Genomic DNA, 17,333 nt, shown 5'->3' with positions numbered 1-17,333 from the left:
AATTAATTTTATGAAGATTTCATCATCCTGATAGAAAAGCCAACAAAGTACATGCAAAGAGAACTTCAAGCTAATATATTTGATTGATTTAGATGCAAAAATTCTACAAAATATTATTAGCAAACTAAATCCAGCAATACATAAAATGAATCATACACCATGATCAACTTGGATTCATTGCAGAATCAAAAGAGAGGTTCAACATACACAAATCAATCAGTTTGATACACCATATTAAGAGAAGAAAAAGAAAATGACTTGATCATCCCAATAAATCCATAAAAATTATTTCACAAAATTCAATATTTATTAATTAATACAGCACAATAGCAACAACAACAACAACAACAACAGAAACCTCTTACCAAAGTAGTATACAGGAAATAACTCTCAACATAACTAAAGTCATTAATTGCAGACCCACAGACAACATAATATGCAAAAGTGAAAAACTGAAAGCCAAATTAAGGAATAAAACAAGGATGCCCATTCTCACCATTTCTATTAAACACAGTATGGGATGTCCGAGAAACAGCAATCGTAGTAGAAGAAAATTTATTCAAGTTGGATTGAATGAAGTAAAACTGTTATTATTTTAGATGACACAATAGTCTATATAGAGAACGCTAAAAATTCTCCACACCAGAACAACTAAAACTATAAAGACATTTAGCAAACTTCCATGATTCATGATTAATGTACAAAAACTATCACATTTCTTTAAACTAAAAATGAAATATTTCATAATTTTAAAAAATCCATATGAAATCAAATCAAAAAATGAAAAACATATGGAAAAACCAAGATAATAAATTCAATAGGAAACTGAAAAACAAATTTGAAGATGATGCAAAGAAATGGAAAGAAATCTCAAGGTCTTAGTTTAGAGGAATTATATTGTTAAAATATATATACTACAAAAGATGTCTACAAATATAAAGTGATTCATATCAAAATACATGATATTTTCCACAGAAACAAAAAAAGTCCAAAGATTTATAATGAACTGCAAAAGAACCAGAACTGCAAAAGGAACAATGAGGAAAAAGATCAAAGATGGATGCATAACCCACACCCCTCCCAGATCCCAGATTTTATTACAAAAATACAGTAATTAAAACAGCACAATACTGGAAAAAAAAAACAATGTATATCACTGGAATATAACACAGATGCAGAAATAAAACATCACACCTATGTTCAACTAAACTATGACAGAGGAAACAAAAACATACAATGCCTAAAACACAGTCTTCAGCAAGTTATGTTGAGAAAACTAGACAGCTACATGTAAATCAATGGAATTAGAACACTCCCTCACACTGTACAAAAATAAAATCAAAATATTTTAAATATCTGAATCTAATACATGAGACAATGAAACTCCTGGAAATTAACATAGGCAAAAAAAGAGATAAAATGTCATGAAAGTTTCTTATGTCACTCTCCAAAGCTGAAAACAGTAAAAGCAAAATAATCAAATAGGTCCTAATTAAATTTAAAAGCTTGTACACAGCAAAATATACTGAATGAAAAGATGAACTTCCAAATGGGAGAAAACATTAGGAAACAATTCAATCAATAAGAGGCTAATTTCTAAAATACACATATCATTCATTCAACTTCATTTCAAAAATCTACAAACAACTCAGCCAGAAAACGAGCAGAAAACAATTCCCAAAAGAAGACACACCGATGACAAACAGGAATATAAAAACATGCACACATTGCTAATCATTATACAAAGACTAGACAAAAATTAAATAATGTTTTTCTTCACACTAGTGAGAAGGGCTGTCACCCAAATGTCTACAAATAATAAAGACTGTCGAGGTTGCATAGAAAAAGGGACTCTCCAACGCTGTTGGTGGGAATGAAAATTTGTGCAAACACTTTGGAAACAGTACGGAAGTTCTTTAAATAATAAAAATAGACCTATCATATCACCCGGCAATCCCACTCCTGGGCATATAAAACATAAAACCTGAAAACAAAGAATCCAAGGGTAAAACATAAGAAGTACACTTGACTTAATTTGATTTTTCATATCTCTCATCTGTCAAGGGAAGCAGAAGAAATTAACAAAAGATGATTACATCAGTTTAAACAGATTTACACTGCAGAAGAAATGATCAATAAAATGAAAAGTCAGCCAACACAATGGGAGAATATATTTGCAAGTGATATTTTCCAATCAAGTGTTAATATCCAATATATATGGTAAACTCATACGCCACAACAATAAAAAACCCCAAGCAATCCAATTGAAAAAATTGTCCATAGGAACTGAATAGATAGATCTGAATCAATTTTCTGTGGAATACATGCAGTTGGCTTAATGACACATGAAAATATATTCAGAGTTATAAATTATTAGGAAAGTCATAACCCAAAAATGAGGCAAAACCTCACATTTGTCAGAAGGCTCTCATTAAAAAGAAAAGAAATAGATGTTGGTGAGATTGTGGAGAAAAAGGAACACCGTGGACACTGCTGATAGGAATGCAAAGTATTGATTCCATTGCATATATACATCAAATTTTCTTCATCCATTTGTCTGTCAAGGGATGTTAGGTTTGCAGGCCCCTGTCTAAAGGCTCTAGAGTATAAGCCCATGGGCTGAACTGATAAACAAGCTGTGAGGAATGTCACATATGCAGGCTGGAGAAGAAATGGCCTACTCAATGTTTCCACTATGGATGGATGGATAGCCTATTCTCGGTAAGATCCTCAGAGGAGGACAACATAAGACAGGCACAGCCGGCTGGAGAAGAGATGGCCTACTTAATGAAGTTCCGTGATGATCTTTAAAGCCTTCCTTTATCATTTAACATCCTGTGCTTACTGCAGAAGCATGGGGACGTAAAGAGCTTAAGATTATTAACATTGTTATAACTTAGATGATATGTGAGGCATTGTGCATGTCCTATATAAACCCTTTTTCTATGAATCAATAGACAGATAACTACTTCGCTTCTCTCCACACAGTGTTTGTGTGTATATGATATCGTGCCACTGACAGGGTTAATTTAATTTGTTGGGAGTATCTTAAAAGGATGTTGCATTATATACAATGTCCTTTCTGCACCTATTGGGATGATTATGTGAGTTTTATTTCTCATTCTATTAGTGTGGCATGTCACCTTTATTGATTTGAATATTTTGAAGTATCCTTAAACCCAGGGATAAATCTCTTTACTCATGTAAGTGTATGATACATCAAATGTGTTTTTTAATTCATTTTGCTTGTGTTTTGTTGAGTATTTTGGCACATATATTCATCAGGGATAATATGCTATATTTTGTATATAATGTCTTTTCTAGCATTGTTATGCAAATAATGCTGGCATCATAAAACAAGTTTGGAGTCTTTCACCCCCTTCAAGTTCTTGGAAGATTTGGGGAAGAATTGGTGAAAAATTGTCTACAAATATATGACAGAATTCACCAGTAAAGTCATCTTGTAAATTTTTTCTGATTTGGGATGTTTGGATTACTGATTTACTCATACACACTTTTGTTCTATTTCACTTTATAATTTCTTCTTCATTCTGTATTGGAAGACACATGTTTCTGGGAACTTGTCATTAGTTCTTGGTCATTAAATTCATTGGCTAGTGGTAATTTCTTATGATGCTATGCATCTCTACAACATCAGTGGTAATATTTTCTCTTTTATTTCTAATTTTATTTGAGTCTTAATTTTCTTAGCAAACCTAAACCTTTGTCCACTTTTTGTTAAAAAGAAACAGACTTAGGTATAAAATTTTCATCTTTTCAATTGTTTCTCTTATTATTTGCCTTAATCTCATTCATTCAATTTTCTTGTTTATTCTTTCTGTTTTATCCTAAATTCTTCATGTGTAAAGTTAAGTAGTGTGAATCTTTTTATTTCTTTTATTATTAAATTTTATTTATTCATTTAGTATTAATTAATTTATTTGTTTATTTATTTGTTTACATAATAATTTATTTATCTTTGAAGGACTGCCATTTACAATGTGTCAATCTGTAGTGTAGAGCACAGTGTCCCCGTAAACGCATATATTTTTGTGCCTATTAAAGATTACTTCACGATACTTAACTTACTGCCCTGTGTCATAGAAGAGAAATTTCGAAAAAATCTATTTTTATATATAATGGATAACATTTATAAATCTACAGCTCCCAAATATATCCTCTCACAGCCCCTTTCCGCAGTAATCATAAAATTGTTTAGCATATCTGCGAGTGTGTTTCAATTTTGAAGATGAAATCATCCAAATTTTTTTAAGGCTCCACATATGTCTTGTCATGTATTATTTTTCTTTCTCTTTCTGGCTAACTTCAATTAGAATGACACTTTATGGGGACATCAATTTGCTGCAAATGTCATTGTTTTATCATTTTTTATTGCAAAATATTATTCCACTGTGTAAATACGACATAACTTCTGAATACTCTCATCTGTTTTTGGAAAATGACCTTGCTTCCATGTCATGGCTGTTGTATACAGCAGTGCTAAGAACATCAGGGTGCAGGTGTCTTTTTGAATTACTGTTCCCTTTGATATATACCCAGAAGTGGGATTGCTGGAATGTATATTGTCAATTTTTATTCTTTTGAGGAATACCCATCCTGTATTCCACAATGACTGCACCAAACTACATTCCTTCCCACAGTGTAGGAGGGTTCCCTTTCTCCACAGCTTCCCCAGCATTTATTGTCTGTAGACTTTGAATGATGGCCATTGAGACTATTGTGAGGTGATACTTCATTATAATTTTGAATTGCCCTTCTCTGATAATGATAGTGAGAAATTATTTTTTTTCATATTGCTATGTGGCATTTCTATGTCTCTATTTGAGAATTGCTTGTTTAGGGCTTCTGCCCATTTTCAGATTGGGTTTCTTTTTTTTTAGGTTTTATGAAGTATTTATATTTTAGAAATTAAGACTTTGTTAGTTGCATCACTTCTAAATATTTTCTTTAATCATGCAGTTTGTCATTTTGCTTTGTTTATGGTTCCCTTTCTCTGCAAAAGCTTTTAAGTTTAATTAGGTCCCATTTATTAATTTTGCTCTTACATCCATTACCTGGGTAGTCAGTTCTAGGGGATCATTGATGAGATTTACCTCAAAGAGTTTTGTGTATGTTTTCTTCTAGGAGATTTATTTTGTCTTGCCTTACATTTAAATCTTCAAGCCATTTTCAGTTTATTCTTGTGTATGGAGTGAAGGAGAGTTCTACTCCATTGCTCTGCATGCTGCTATCCAGTTTTCCCAACACCAGTTGGTGAAGAGATCCTCTTTTCTCTGTCATATTCCTGGCTACTCTGTCAAAGATTAATAGAACATAGGCCTGTAGATTTATTCCTAGGCCCTCTATTCTGTTCCATTGGTCAACATGCCTGTATCTGTACCAATATCATGTCATTTTGATTATTCTAACCATGCAATAGTTTATGGAGTCATGGTGGTTTATTCCTCCAGACTCTTTCTTTTTCTTTAATATTGCTTTGGGAATTATGTATCTTTTATGAATCTATGTATATCTTAGGATCATTTGTTTCAGTCCTAAAAAGAAATATTTTGCATAATTTGATAGGAAATCACATTTAGTCTGTGGATTGCCTTGGGCAGTATGGCCATTTTATCAATATTGTTTCTTCCATTACAAGATCATTGGATATCTTTCCAATTCTTCAAATCTTTTTTGATTTCCTCAATGTTTTCTTGTTCTCCATGTATAAGCCATTCACCTCTTTGATCAGATTTATTCTTAAGCATTTTATAGTTTTGGGTGCAGTTATAGAAGCGGTTGCTTCTATACTTTGTTTTCCTGTTGATTCAATGTTAGTGTAAAGAAATGCAATTGGTTTTTGTACATTACTATGGGTACCTTGCCCAGTTCCCTTTTCAGCCTAAGCAAATTTTTGTGAAGATTTTACACTTTTCTATATATAGTGTCATGTCTGCATATCGTGACAATTTTACCTCTTCTTTTACAGTCTGAAATTTTACTTCTTTTTCTTGCCTGATCATTGTGGCTAGGACTTCCAAGACTATATTGAATTGAAATTGTGAGAATGGGCAACCTTGACTTGTCTCAGGTTTTTGTGGGAAGGGTTTCAGTTTTTCACCACTGAGTATTTTGCTGGCTATATGTTTGTCATTAATAGCTTTCATAATGTTGAGATATGGTCCCTCTATTCCCACTGTGATAAGAACTTTTATTGCAAAAAGGGGTTAAATTTTATCAAATACTTTCTCTGCATCTACTGAGATGATCATGTAGTTTTTTGTCCTCTCTGTTGTTGATATGGTGTATAACAGTTGATTGATTGATTTGTATATGTTAAACCATCCTTGTATTCCTGGGGTGAAAGTAACTTGACCATGGTGCATGATCTTTTTTTACATGCTGTTGGATTCTGTTTGTTAATAGTTTCTTAAGGACATTTACATCTAGGTTTATCAATGATATTGGCCTAAAATTTTCTCTTGGGGAAGTGTCTTTGTCTGGTTTTGATACCATGTTGATGGCCTTATGGTGTGAGTTTGGGAGTACTCTCCGTATCAATCTTTTGGGAGAGATTGAGGAAGACTGGTATGGATTTTTCTTTGTATGTTTGGTCAAATTCCACAGTGAAGTTACTTGGGTCTGAATTTTGTTTTCAGAGATTTTTTTTTTTTTATTTATAATGCCATTCCATTTCTGGTGATCTGTCTGTTCAAATGGTCAATTTCTTCTCGATGCAATAATGGTTGGCTAATGTTCCCAGAAACTTCTCCATGTCTCCTTGGATATTCAGTTTGTTTCCATGCAGTTTTTCATGGTATTCCCTTATGATATTATGCAAATTTATTGTACTCTTTGTAGTTTCTCCATTTTCATTTCTTATGTTATTTGTGTTCTTTCTCTTTTCTTATTGGTGAGCCTGTCCAGAGTTTTGTCAATTTTGTTTACTATTTCAAAAAAGAGTTTTAATGATTTTTTCTATTTTTTAATTTGCATTTCAATTCTTCCTTGATCTTTCTCATTTCCCTCTTTCTGCTGACTTTTGGTTTTGTTTGCTCTTCTTTTCATGATTAGTTTACATAGAATGTTAGATTATTTATTTGAAATTGCTCTTCTACTTTGAGGAGGAACTTGTCACTCTGAACTTCCCTCTTAAGCCTGCTTTAACTGTATTCCATAGACTTTGATTAGTGTTTTGTCATATTTCTCGAGATTTTTTTTTCATTTCTTCTTTTACTTCTTCACCTCCCCCCTTATTTTAGTACCATGTTGTTTAATCTACACACTGTCATTTTTCTCCCTGTTTTTCTGTGATTGATTTCTAGGTTCATGGTATTATACTCAGAAAAGATGCTTGAAATTATTTTTATCTTCTTAATATTGTTGAGGCTTCTTCTGTGCCTGAGTACATAAACTATCCTAGGAAATGTTCCATGTGCACTGGAAAAGAAAGTATATTCTGTTTTGGGAAGAAGTACTGTTTTGAAAATATCAACCATCATCAATTATTTTTTTGTAACATTTAGTATCTTTGTTCCCTTGTTAACTTTCTTTCTGTAAGCCCAGTCTAGTAATGGTAATGGGGAGTCATAGTCTACTTCTGTGAGTGTGTTCCCATCGATTTCTCCATTTTTATCTATTAGTATTTGCTTTATGTATTAAGGTGCTCCTATATTGAGTGCATATATCTTAATGAGTATAATACCTTCATTTTGTATTGCTTCTTTAATCATTATATCATGTCCCTGTTTATCTTTCTCTATGGTCTTTGGTGTAAAGTCTATTTTGTGTGAAGTCAGTACTGCTAGTCCTGCTTTCTTGTCATGTCCATTTACATGGAATATATTTTTCCATCTTCTGAATTTCAATTGATGTGTGTTCCTCTTTCTAAAGTGGGTCTCTAGAATGCTTCATAATGTAGGGTCTTGTTATATTATCCCACATGACAATATATATCTTTTGATTGAACCACTTAGTGTATTAACTTTTGCAACAATTATTCGGAGACTGGTGTTTATTTCCATTTTGAACTTCTTTTTCCAGTTGACTTGGTATTTCCTTTTTTTCATTTCTTTTTCTTTTTGTGGCTTTATAAGTTTTCTTTAATTATCTTGGTTTCTTTTTGGCTTTGTGACTTCATTTTAAGCTGTTGACTTATGGTTACCATGTTTTGCATGTATATTGACCTGTTACTACATTTGTTTATTTTAACTGATAGGAATACAAACTCTATCCCATTCTACAGAGAACAGAAACAAGAAGAAAATACTCTGTATTGTCTTGTTTCACTTTCTGACCCTTAAACATTTTCATGTCCTGTTTTACAACATCATGTTTAATCTGTTGTAAATCATTGCAGCTATTGCCTTTCTAATTATGCCTTTCTCCCTTCTGTAGTATCCTGCTTCTTTTTTTTTTTTTTTTAGGGTAAACCTTTCATTATTTCTTTTTCTGTTGCAAAATTCTTTTAGTATTTGATTTTGTGGAAGTTATTTATCTCTCCTTCTATTCTAAAGGATAGCCTTGCTAGATAAATTATCTTAGATTACAGCTTTCTTTCATTCAGGACTTTGAATATGTCTTGTCACTGCCTTCTGCCACTTGTATTTGCGTAGGAAACGTGTTTACAAATAAATATATATAATTATATATATATGTAAAGAATACCTAGAAATGAAGTTAACAAATAAGGAGAAAACTTTTACATTAAAAAATAAAAAACATCTATGAAGGAAATTAAAATTGATCCAAAGAAATGAAAAGATCTCTTATGTTAATGATGTGAAACAATGTGGTTGAAACAACCATACTACACAAAGCAATCTACATTTCGTGTGATTCATGTCAAAACACCCATGAGATTTTCCATTTAATAGAACAGATAATTTCAAAATTTATATGTATTCACAAAGACCATGTGTTGCGAAAATAATCTTGAAAATAGTGTATTAAATCTAATGGTGTAAATTTCTATGATGTCAAACAGCCCTACAAACTTTAGTAATTTAAACAACATGATACTGGCTCAAAAACAGACGCCAATCAATAGAAGAGAGTAGAGCAACCAGATATAATCCCTCACACATCTGATCAATTAACCCATGAAAAATGAAGCAAGTGTATAAAGAAAGTGTATAAAAGAAAAGACATTCTCCTCAATAAGTAGTGCTGGGGTGATTGAACATGTAAAAGATAGATTAGAATAGCTCCACAAATTGTATACAATCCATAAGCACAGAATATCTTTCTAATTATTTTGTTTACTTATATTTCTTGCCCCTGCAATTTATTGATCTATGTTTATTTATTTTATATCAATTATCAAATGTATTCCTATTTTATTCTTTTTTGTATAAATATATACACAATTGTTTTCCTAATTTTCCTTTCTGACAATATGTTGTTACTATATAAAAATGTAACGGATATTTGTATATTGATTTTGTATTCTGCAAGTTTACTAAGTTTGTTCATTATTTCTAACAGTCACTGGAGGAGTATATGGACTTTTCCATCTATGTATAATTATGTCAACTGTAAAAATTTTACTGCTTTTTTGCAAGTTGGATACCTTTTATATTTTGTATTGACTAGTTGTTCTGGCTAGGACTTCTTGTAGTGTAATTTAGGACAAGTGAGAATGAGCTACTTTTTCTTATTCCTGGACCAGAGGAAAACCTACCTGAATGTTTACATTGAACTTAATGATAGACATGGGTTTTTCATAAATTGTTTTTATTATGTTTAGTTACATTCTGTCTAAAGTGAATTTGTTAAGAATATTTTTATAAAAAATTAAGATCAGATCTGTCAATAATTTTCCTACATATTTTGAGATTTTTATTTTTGAATTCTCTGTGTTTTAAGGGATGGTATGACATATATTGATTTGCATACATTAAATAATATTTATGAATCAGGACTAAATGCAACTTAACTATAGTTTCTAATACTTATATTATGCATGATTTCATGTTGCTAATGTTGATTTAGAATGGAATATACACATACTGAAGGAAAAATTTACATTGTGGCTTGAGTTTATATTTATTTATTTAAAATTTTATCTCTCATTTTGAATTTGGCTTATCCTTAATGGAATTTATTTATAAATACAGAATATAACTTTTGGTAGAACTTGATTTACTACAGTTAACTGATACAAAATATAGCTATTGTTTAAAATAAGTGAACAAATCACTTGCCTCAAAATGTCATATTTTGCTAACAATGCCAACTGTTTCAGGTCTGAGAAACATAATGGTTCCTAGAATGCATAACGTGGTCTTTTCCACCCCAACCTACATATACTGTTATTTCTCTGTTTTTTGATTGTTTGTTTGCCCCTTAATGGCATCAATGCTTATAGAACCCAGGATCTTGTGCATAAGTGTATTTATCAACATCATTTTGGAAAACATAACAGAAGCCACAAGAGTATGGATTATAAAGATGACAAGAAAATTTATTCTTCTAAGGACTTAAAACCTCTGAGTGAAAGAATGGCAAAAATAAACATTTGTAAATATACAATAAGGTTGGCTCTTTTGTAATTTTAAAGTAGAATATTAAATTACAATTGTTTTAAATATAGCACTGAATTAGAATTTAAAACAAAAATTCCCCCCTTTGGGATTTCTTAAATTTGATTGATTATATTAATCTCATTTTATTTCAGAAATATTTACCATTTATTTATAAACATACCAGATAAACTGATATTTATTCTGCCCATGTTTTGAATATAGAGCTACTTATTGTAAAGTACACAGATAAATAACTACTTCCATTTCCAAATCAAATTATGTTTCACTTTAATTACAAATTATAATAAAATAGTTATACATTCTCTGTACAGGTTTTACACAAATTTCACTTTAAATTCCAAAACTTAAAATTTATTTTATATATTTTTGGCATTATTTATACTCTGTTCACAAATCAGGTATAAATTTCTGTATAAAAGAATGGAGATTTGTTTTATTTCACAGACACTAAAATTAAATTATTTAAAAAGATTTTGTGGGGATAATATTTGCAGATAACACTATAAAAATAAGCATCCTATATATTTCAATTTAACTGGATGAATGAGAAGTAAACACTGGCTGAATGTTACACTTGAGTTTCTAGGAGACCAGGCATTTTGTGATGTCACAGCTTCTCAGGGTGAGAAACATTGTGACGGCCTAGCAGTTTATCTGTGCAGGCCTGCCAAAGCAGCATTTGAAGCTGCAGTGCTCAAAATTATGCAGATTAGAAAAGTGGCTGTAGAAAAAGTTATTTGAAATGGCACATATTTCTTCAGAAATTCAAGATGTGTCTCGTAAAGATGGACCAACTGGTTCAGGAAACTCCGGTAGATCTCTATTGTGTGATCAAACATTCTCTGGGGACTTGGATTTGAGGTCTATGATTGAAGAAATTGTTTTTCAGACTTTGTCTGAAGAATCCTTGATAAAAAGACCATGTTACACACTTTGTGCCTCTGAACCAGATGAAGATAATGATTTTTGTTCTCTGACATTTCTAATAAAACACTCGAAAATGGCTGGGAGTGACCAATTTAAATCCATCTGGTGGGATGATAATGGAACTTCCATAGTGATTGATGAAGATGTCTTTAAGAAGGAAGTTTTGGAAAAAAATACCCTTTTTATAATATTTGAAACTGGAAGTATGAAAAGTTTACTTAGACTGCTTAACCTTTATGGGTTTAGTAAAGTGCAGCAGAATTTTCAAAGATCTGCCTGTCTAGCTGACTTTCTGGCAAAAGAAAAGATGTCTCTGTTTTAAGCAACATATTCAGTAATTTTAGTTACCACGTGTTAACTTATATATAAAATTTTATTTTATATATCAATCTATGGTAATATAAATGTAAAGCTAGATTTTGAAAATTGTATAAAACTCCAAAGTTAAATCCTTTATTTTTTCTAAAAAAAGAGGACAGTGCCATAAGTATTCAAGATTATAAGAAAATTTGCTTGGAACTACGAATCTTAACAGAAATCTAAATAAATGTATTAAAGCTGCTTTTGAAAATTGGCATTCACCATTACTGCAAATGCTAACTTCTTAAATTTGATGTCTATACTTTTAAAGTGTGTATTTTCCAAATAAGGAATATCAAAATATCGTCAGCTGTGCATAGTAAACATGAAATAAGAGGTTTTTTACATTACACTTATTGTATTTTGGTTTAAAATATTACTAAAATATTTCTCCTTTGGTTTTAGCTGCAGTTCTATCAAAATCCAAATTTTAAATGAGGCTTTCTCCCACTTTTTGTGAGAATAAAAAGAAGGGTTGCGATTACAAATGCCTCTCTGGTATCTTCATTGGTTGAAGATTTCAAAAAGAATCACTTTAAAGGAGGGGGTAATATGGATAATTATAATTCTGTTTTTGTGGCTGACACTAGTGGTGAAAGTGCATTTTTACATTCTGCAAATTTAAACATGCCTCTAATAAGAAAGCCCTCAACTAGCCACATAATTGGAGATACCATTACCCTGATCAGAGGTGATATTTCTCCTCCATCATCAATGTCATTTAGACCACCAGAACAAATTGCAGTGTATCAAAGTGCTCTTTTAAATTGGTTGACCACTGTCCACGGGCACTCTCAAAGCAGCTACACTGAAGCAAATGGTCGTGTTGTGAACTTCATTACAACTACAACTTCTATTTCCAGGACAGCATCTTGTCTCCCATACAGAGCAATTATTTTGGACTGATGGTGGAACCTTGTAACTTTCCAAATAGATATCACAACATATCTGCCAATGAAGGTCGTTTTTCTAAACTTCAACTAGGGAGCAACGCACGGTTTCCCATGCCAGTGAGAGCTGATACATCAGCCACCTCTCTTTCAAGGCCAACTCATCAGCCATCTTCAGTTTATAAACGTCATTCTAATTACAACTTATCTGCCAGAGGACTACCATATTATGTAGAATAAAAAAGATTAAAATTGATGTTGGCAAATGTCGACAAATATCTGCAATTTTGTTATTTGAAAAATTAACATAGTTGTGTACCTTCATTTTATTTATTTTCTTTTTAAATAGAGTTAAGAGTTAAACGGGAGACAAAGATACCATTTAAAAAAAGATATTTGATTGATATGATCATTTGATGGAAAATAATGGGAGTAAATTTTAGTGCTTTCTTGTAAGAAAGAAGAGAAAATGGAAGAATTTGGAAAAACACTAAAACATGGAGAGAGGGAAAAGTACTAAATGGTTTCTAGTTCATCGTGGAAAGTATTAAAAGAGTTAAGTTAAGATAGGTTGCAACAGGAGATTAATGCAGGAACCAGCCCAGGGATCATTTCTCTATTATGTCATCCCTGGAGTCATAAAGGTCACATGATGTAGTCTCAGATGGCACATTCAGCATGTGGTAGAATTTAAGAAGTAATTTTATCTATGGTCTTCTTTGTGCTGTTATCAAAGCATTCTAATTGGTGCTTTCATTTCCTGCCCTCAAGAGTCTACTATATTTTCTAGTCAATAGTTTATGTTGCATTTATCTTCCAGCGAAAGAAAAGCTTAAGTCTTCAGGGTGGCATTTAATATCTTTCTAAATCTAAGCACACAAGCTCAAATTAGTTTAGTCATTTCTTTATAAATCTGGCATCTGATTACCTTGGCATATCTTTAAGTTTCACTGTATCTGGAGATATATCCAGGCAAATGATTGTCAACTATTTCAGCTGCAAACTCACCACTTTTGCTCCAGCTCATCCTTGGACTTTGGGTGTCCTCCTTTTACCTACTTAGACTTTCCGAGTCTCAGCACAGAAACCACCTCTTCCAGATGTTTCCTGTCTATCCCCCTTTCCTTGTCTAACTTGGATACCAGCACAGTAAGCACAGCACATGCCACAGGATGCATTTTAATATTTAGTCAATGAGAAATACATGTTGACTTTAAGCAAAATCTACTTTCCAGAAACAACAAAACTTTCATGATTTTCAAACTATTTCATTACGGTCTTTACTCTTCACCACAAACTAGCTCTTTTCATAGACCAAGGACTAGTCACTCAAGACAGTAAGTGGAGGTAGGTACAAGATACAGGTATTATTTTCTCCTTAATTCATGCCTCCAGAGGCCTAAAGCATTCCATTCTCATTTGCTGGATTTTTTCCTGTCTCTTCATCACCCACCCACCCCAAAATAGCTGATTCTCTTCCCCATACCAATAACTATACTGCCTTTAATTAATTTACTTCTTAGAATTAGAGCTTTCTCCAGAAGAGAAATTGTCATTGCAAACATTTAATATAGGTTTATACACACCACATAATTTGTGCCCCTTCTAACCTTCACAATGGAAGTATCTAAGTGGTACTAGCCCCTTGGTTATGGTGGTGGTATCCAGTAACCAAATTGCAATCTATAATGTGTGGACTAGAAGGAGGTGTGGGTGGTAGAATAAAAAATATGTCCGAATGCAAGAATACCAAATTTCTGCAGATATTATGAAATATAAAATATTCATGGAAGGCTTTGACAATTTCCCATTAATCTAAAATAATAGGTATAGCATTTTCAGAGTGTGAAATGCTCTGAAATGCTGGACAATTTGTAGTCAATGTCAGGGAACCTAAGACTTCTGCTCACAATCTTGCAGCCAGTGTCATCTGATAAGACTGGAATGGCAAATATGAGTCCTTAATATGTGTCACCAATTGTGAAGAAAGCCTTTTATAATCTGAAGAATGGGCAAATTGGCCAGGGTAAACTCTAGCAACATCCCACCAATATGACCTTTACCAAGAGAAGAAATGAGCCCACTTGCAGCAGGAGAACTCTTTCTGGAGAGCAGTGGTTGTTCCTACAACAGAAACGTCAAGATTTTAAGTTTGTCAGCTCATCTCTGATGGTGGCTATGTTGTTGCTTACATTAGCAGTCTGGGGTTCAGATGGGCTGGTTCAGCAGCAAGTTTCCAGCTCTCTTATCAGAGAATGGGTCTTACCGTGAACATCTTAACAAGGTTCTATACTGATAAGTCACAAGCTACAGTTTACTTTCAAAATTAAAAATCCTAAAGGAGAATATTGTTTGTTTGTCCATTTGTAGTTTTCTACCTGGGAGAAGCTAGACTATTGACTAAAGTACAAAAGTTGGCTGTTGCATTGAAAACTATTCTCTGAGCTCTGCCCACTGAATTCTTCCCACTAAATACTACAAATCTGTCTACCACTGTGTGTTTGTGTGAAGATGGATTGTTAGGCAGTAACTAAGTTTGTCTTATTTGAATCATCAGTGAATTATTCCCCTGCATCTGGCAGATTCTCTGTGAATTAAGAGATTTATTGAGCCACCAGATTTTCTTCAGATCAGGGAGAGGTAGATTATATTTCTCCCACAATACTAATTGTTAACTTTACATTGAATCTCAAGCTGATGCTAGGGACAAGCCACTGAACCCTGGAATTGGACTGAGGCATATACATTCCCCATTCCCCAGAGCCCAGTGCAGGACTGTGTCACCTTTTTAATTTAAGCTTATGTCTAAGTATTTTTGCTTTAAATTCTGATTGTTGGCACAACTTATTTTGGCTTTGAACACCCGTTGACTAATTTATAGAGACTGAAACTCTGACTTATTCCCGTTCATCTAGAAATTGCAATAACCTTCCTTTCCTTGGACTACCTGTAATAGAGTGAGCATAGTCATCATTTTGAAAGCAGTCCTCAGTCCTAATAATGCAGAACCTTTACACTTCTTTGCCCAGGACTTGAGCAAGAATGTTTGTTGTGGATCTCAGGGATTATCCTCACATCCCCTAATGCAAACATGAGAAAACTTCACATCTTTATCCAAAATCAAGCTTTTGTCAGTATTGCATTCCCATTGCAAAACAGTTAACAATTGTAGGAGTTCTGAGATTTTACCATGCTGAGATTTTTAGCAACCTAGCATGTTCATTTCCTACAGATGCTGTCGGGGAGATGAGACCACGGTTCAGAGACAGTGAACTTTATCACTCACAGAAAGAGCAGCCAGTTTTAAATTTGTATCCATTCCCTAATCTCAGATGAATACACACAGGGAAATTTTGATGCCTATAGAAGCAGTTGGCTGTTTACATGAAGAAAATTTAAGGCATGGTAAAACACTAATTTTATTTTTATCTTTATGTATAATTTATTAGAATCACTTATTTATTAGTATCTTTACCTAGGATAAGTATACCATGACTCAAGTTTACTTGCTACAAAAACAATCATGAGAAATGACATGGGAAAAAATGACCATTGAATTTTCATTTTTCCTTTTGCATTTATTGATGTTTAATTGGCATAAAACATTGTTTAAGTTTTGGTGCACAGGATAGTGATTTGATTTACACGTATCATGAAATAACTATCATGGCAACTTTAGGGAGAATTCATTATTTCTTTTAGATACAATTTTAAAGAAATACAATTTGTCTTTTTGTTGCGATGTGAAAACATATGGTCTACACTCTTATCAACATTCATATAGAACATAAAGCAGTATTAATTATAATTTTCATGTTACTATGGGGCATCCCTAGAACACGTTTATTTTACGGCTGGAGATTTGGAGCTTTCAAGTGTATTAATCAAATTCTCATTTACCAACCCCTGCCTCTGTTAACTACAAATCTATTTTTTCTATAAGTATGTTTCTTTGTTTTTGAAGTGTACTTTAATCTATAACACTGTCTTAGTTTCTCTTACACAACATACTGTTTGCTATTTTTATTACATTTCCAACTGATCACCAGAATATATCTAGTATGGATATGTTGCTATTTAAAGATATTTCATTCTTATTGACTACTCCCCATACAGTAAATTTCTTGTCCCTGACTCATTTTATTTGCAACTGGAAATTTTTCTCTCTTCATTATCCTCAACTTTTTCTTTTCCTTACCCCATTTCCCTCTTTCTTGTGAAAAACCTGTTTCTTTCTATATCTATATTTGCTTCTCTGTGTTGTTATGTCCATTTGTTTTAAATTCTAATTATAAGTAAAATCATTCAAGAATTGTCATTCAATTTCTGAGATATTTCACTTAGCCTATTACCTTCTTGGTCTACCCATTTGCTGCAAATGACAAGAACTTATTCTTTTTAGAGCTGAGTAATAACCCATTGTATTTTATGTGTGTGTGTGCATATATATATATTTATAAAATGCCTATATATAGTGTGTGTATATATATACATAAATATAGATAAATCTGTAATTAAGCTGTGTAGATATATATAGTATAAACACACATCTTCTTTATTCATCATCTATTGATGTGCAATTAATTTGCTTCTATATCCTGTCTATTGT

General features: G+C 32.4%; 1 long non-coding RNA gene across 1 annotated transcript; it reads left to right on the top strand.

Annotated features, from left to right (window-relative positions):
- The first annotated feature begins 11,195 nt into the window (after positions 1 to 11,195).
- LOC140694768 (uncharacterized) lies at positions 11,196 to 12,980 on the top strand. The gene is made up of 2 exons (XR_012070390.1): positions 11,196 to 11,359; positions 12,698 to 12,980. It is a non-coding gene; the product is annotated as an uncharacterized lncRNA (long non-coding RNA).
- The last annotated feature ends 4,353 nt before the right edge of the window (positions 12,981 to 17,333 follow it).

The sequence above is a fragment of the Vicugna pacos genome, unplaced genomic scaffold, assembly GCF_048564905.1.
Source record: "Vicugna pacos unplaced genomic scaffold, VicPac4 scaffold_103, whole genome shotgun sequence".
In the NCBI taxonomy this organism is placed as follows: domain Eukaryota; kingdom Metazoa; phylum Chordata; class Mammalia; order Artiodactyla; family Camelidae; genus Vicugna; species Vicugna pacos.
Note: the sequence above shows the minus strand (reverse complement) of the source record. Positions and strands in the feature narration are given on the sequence as shown.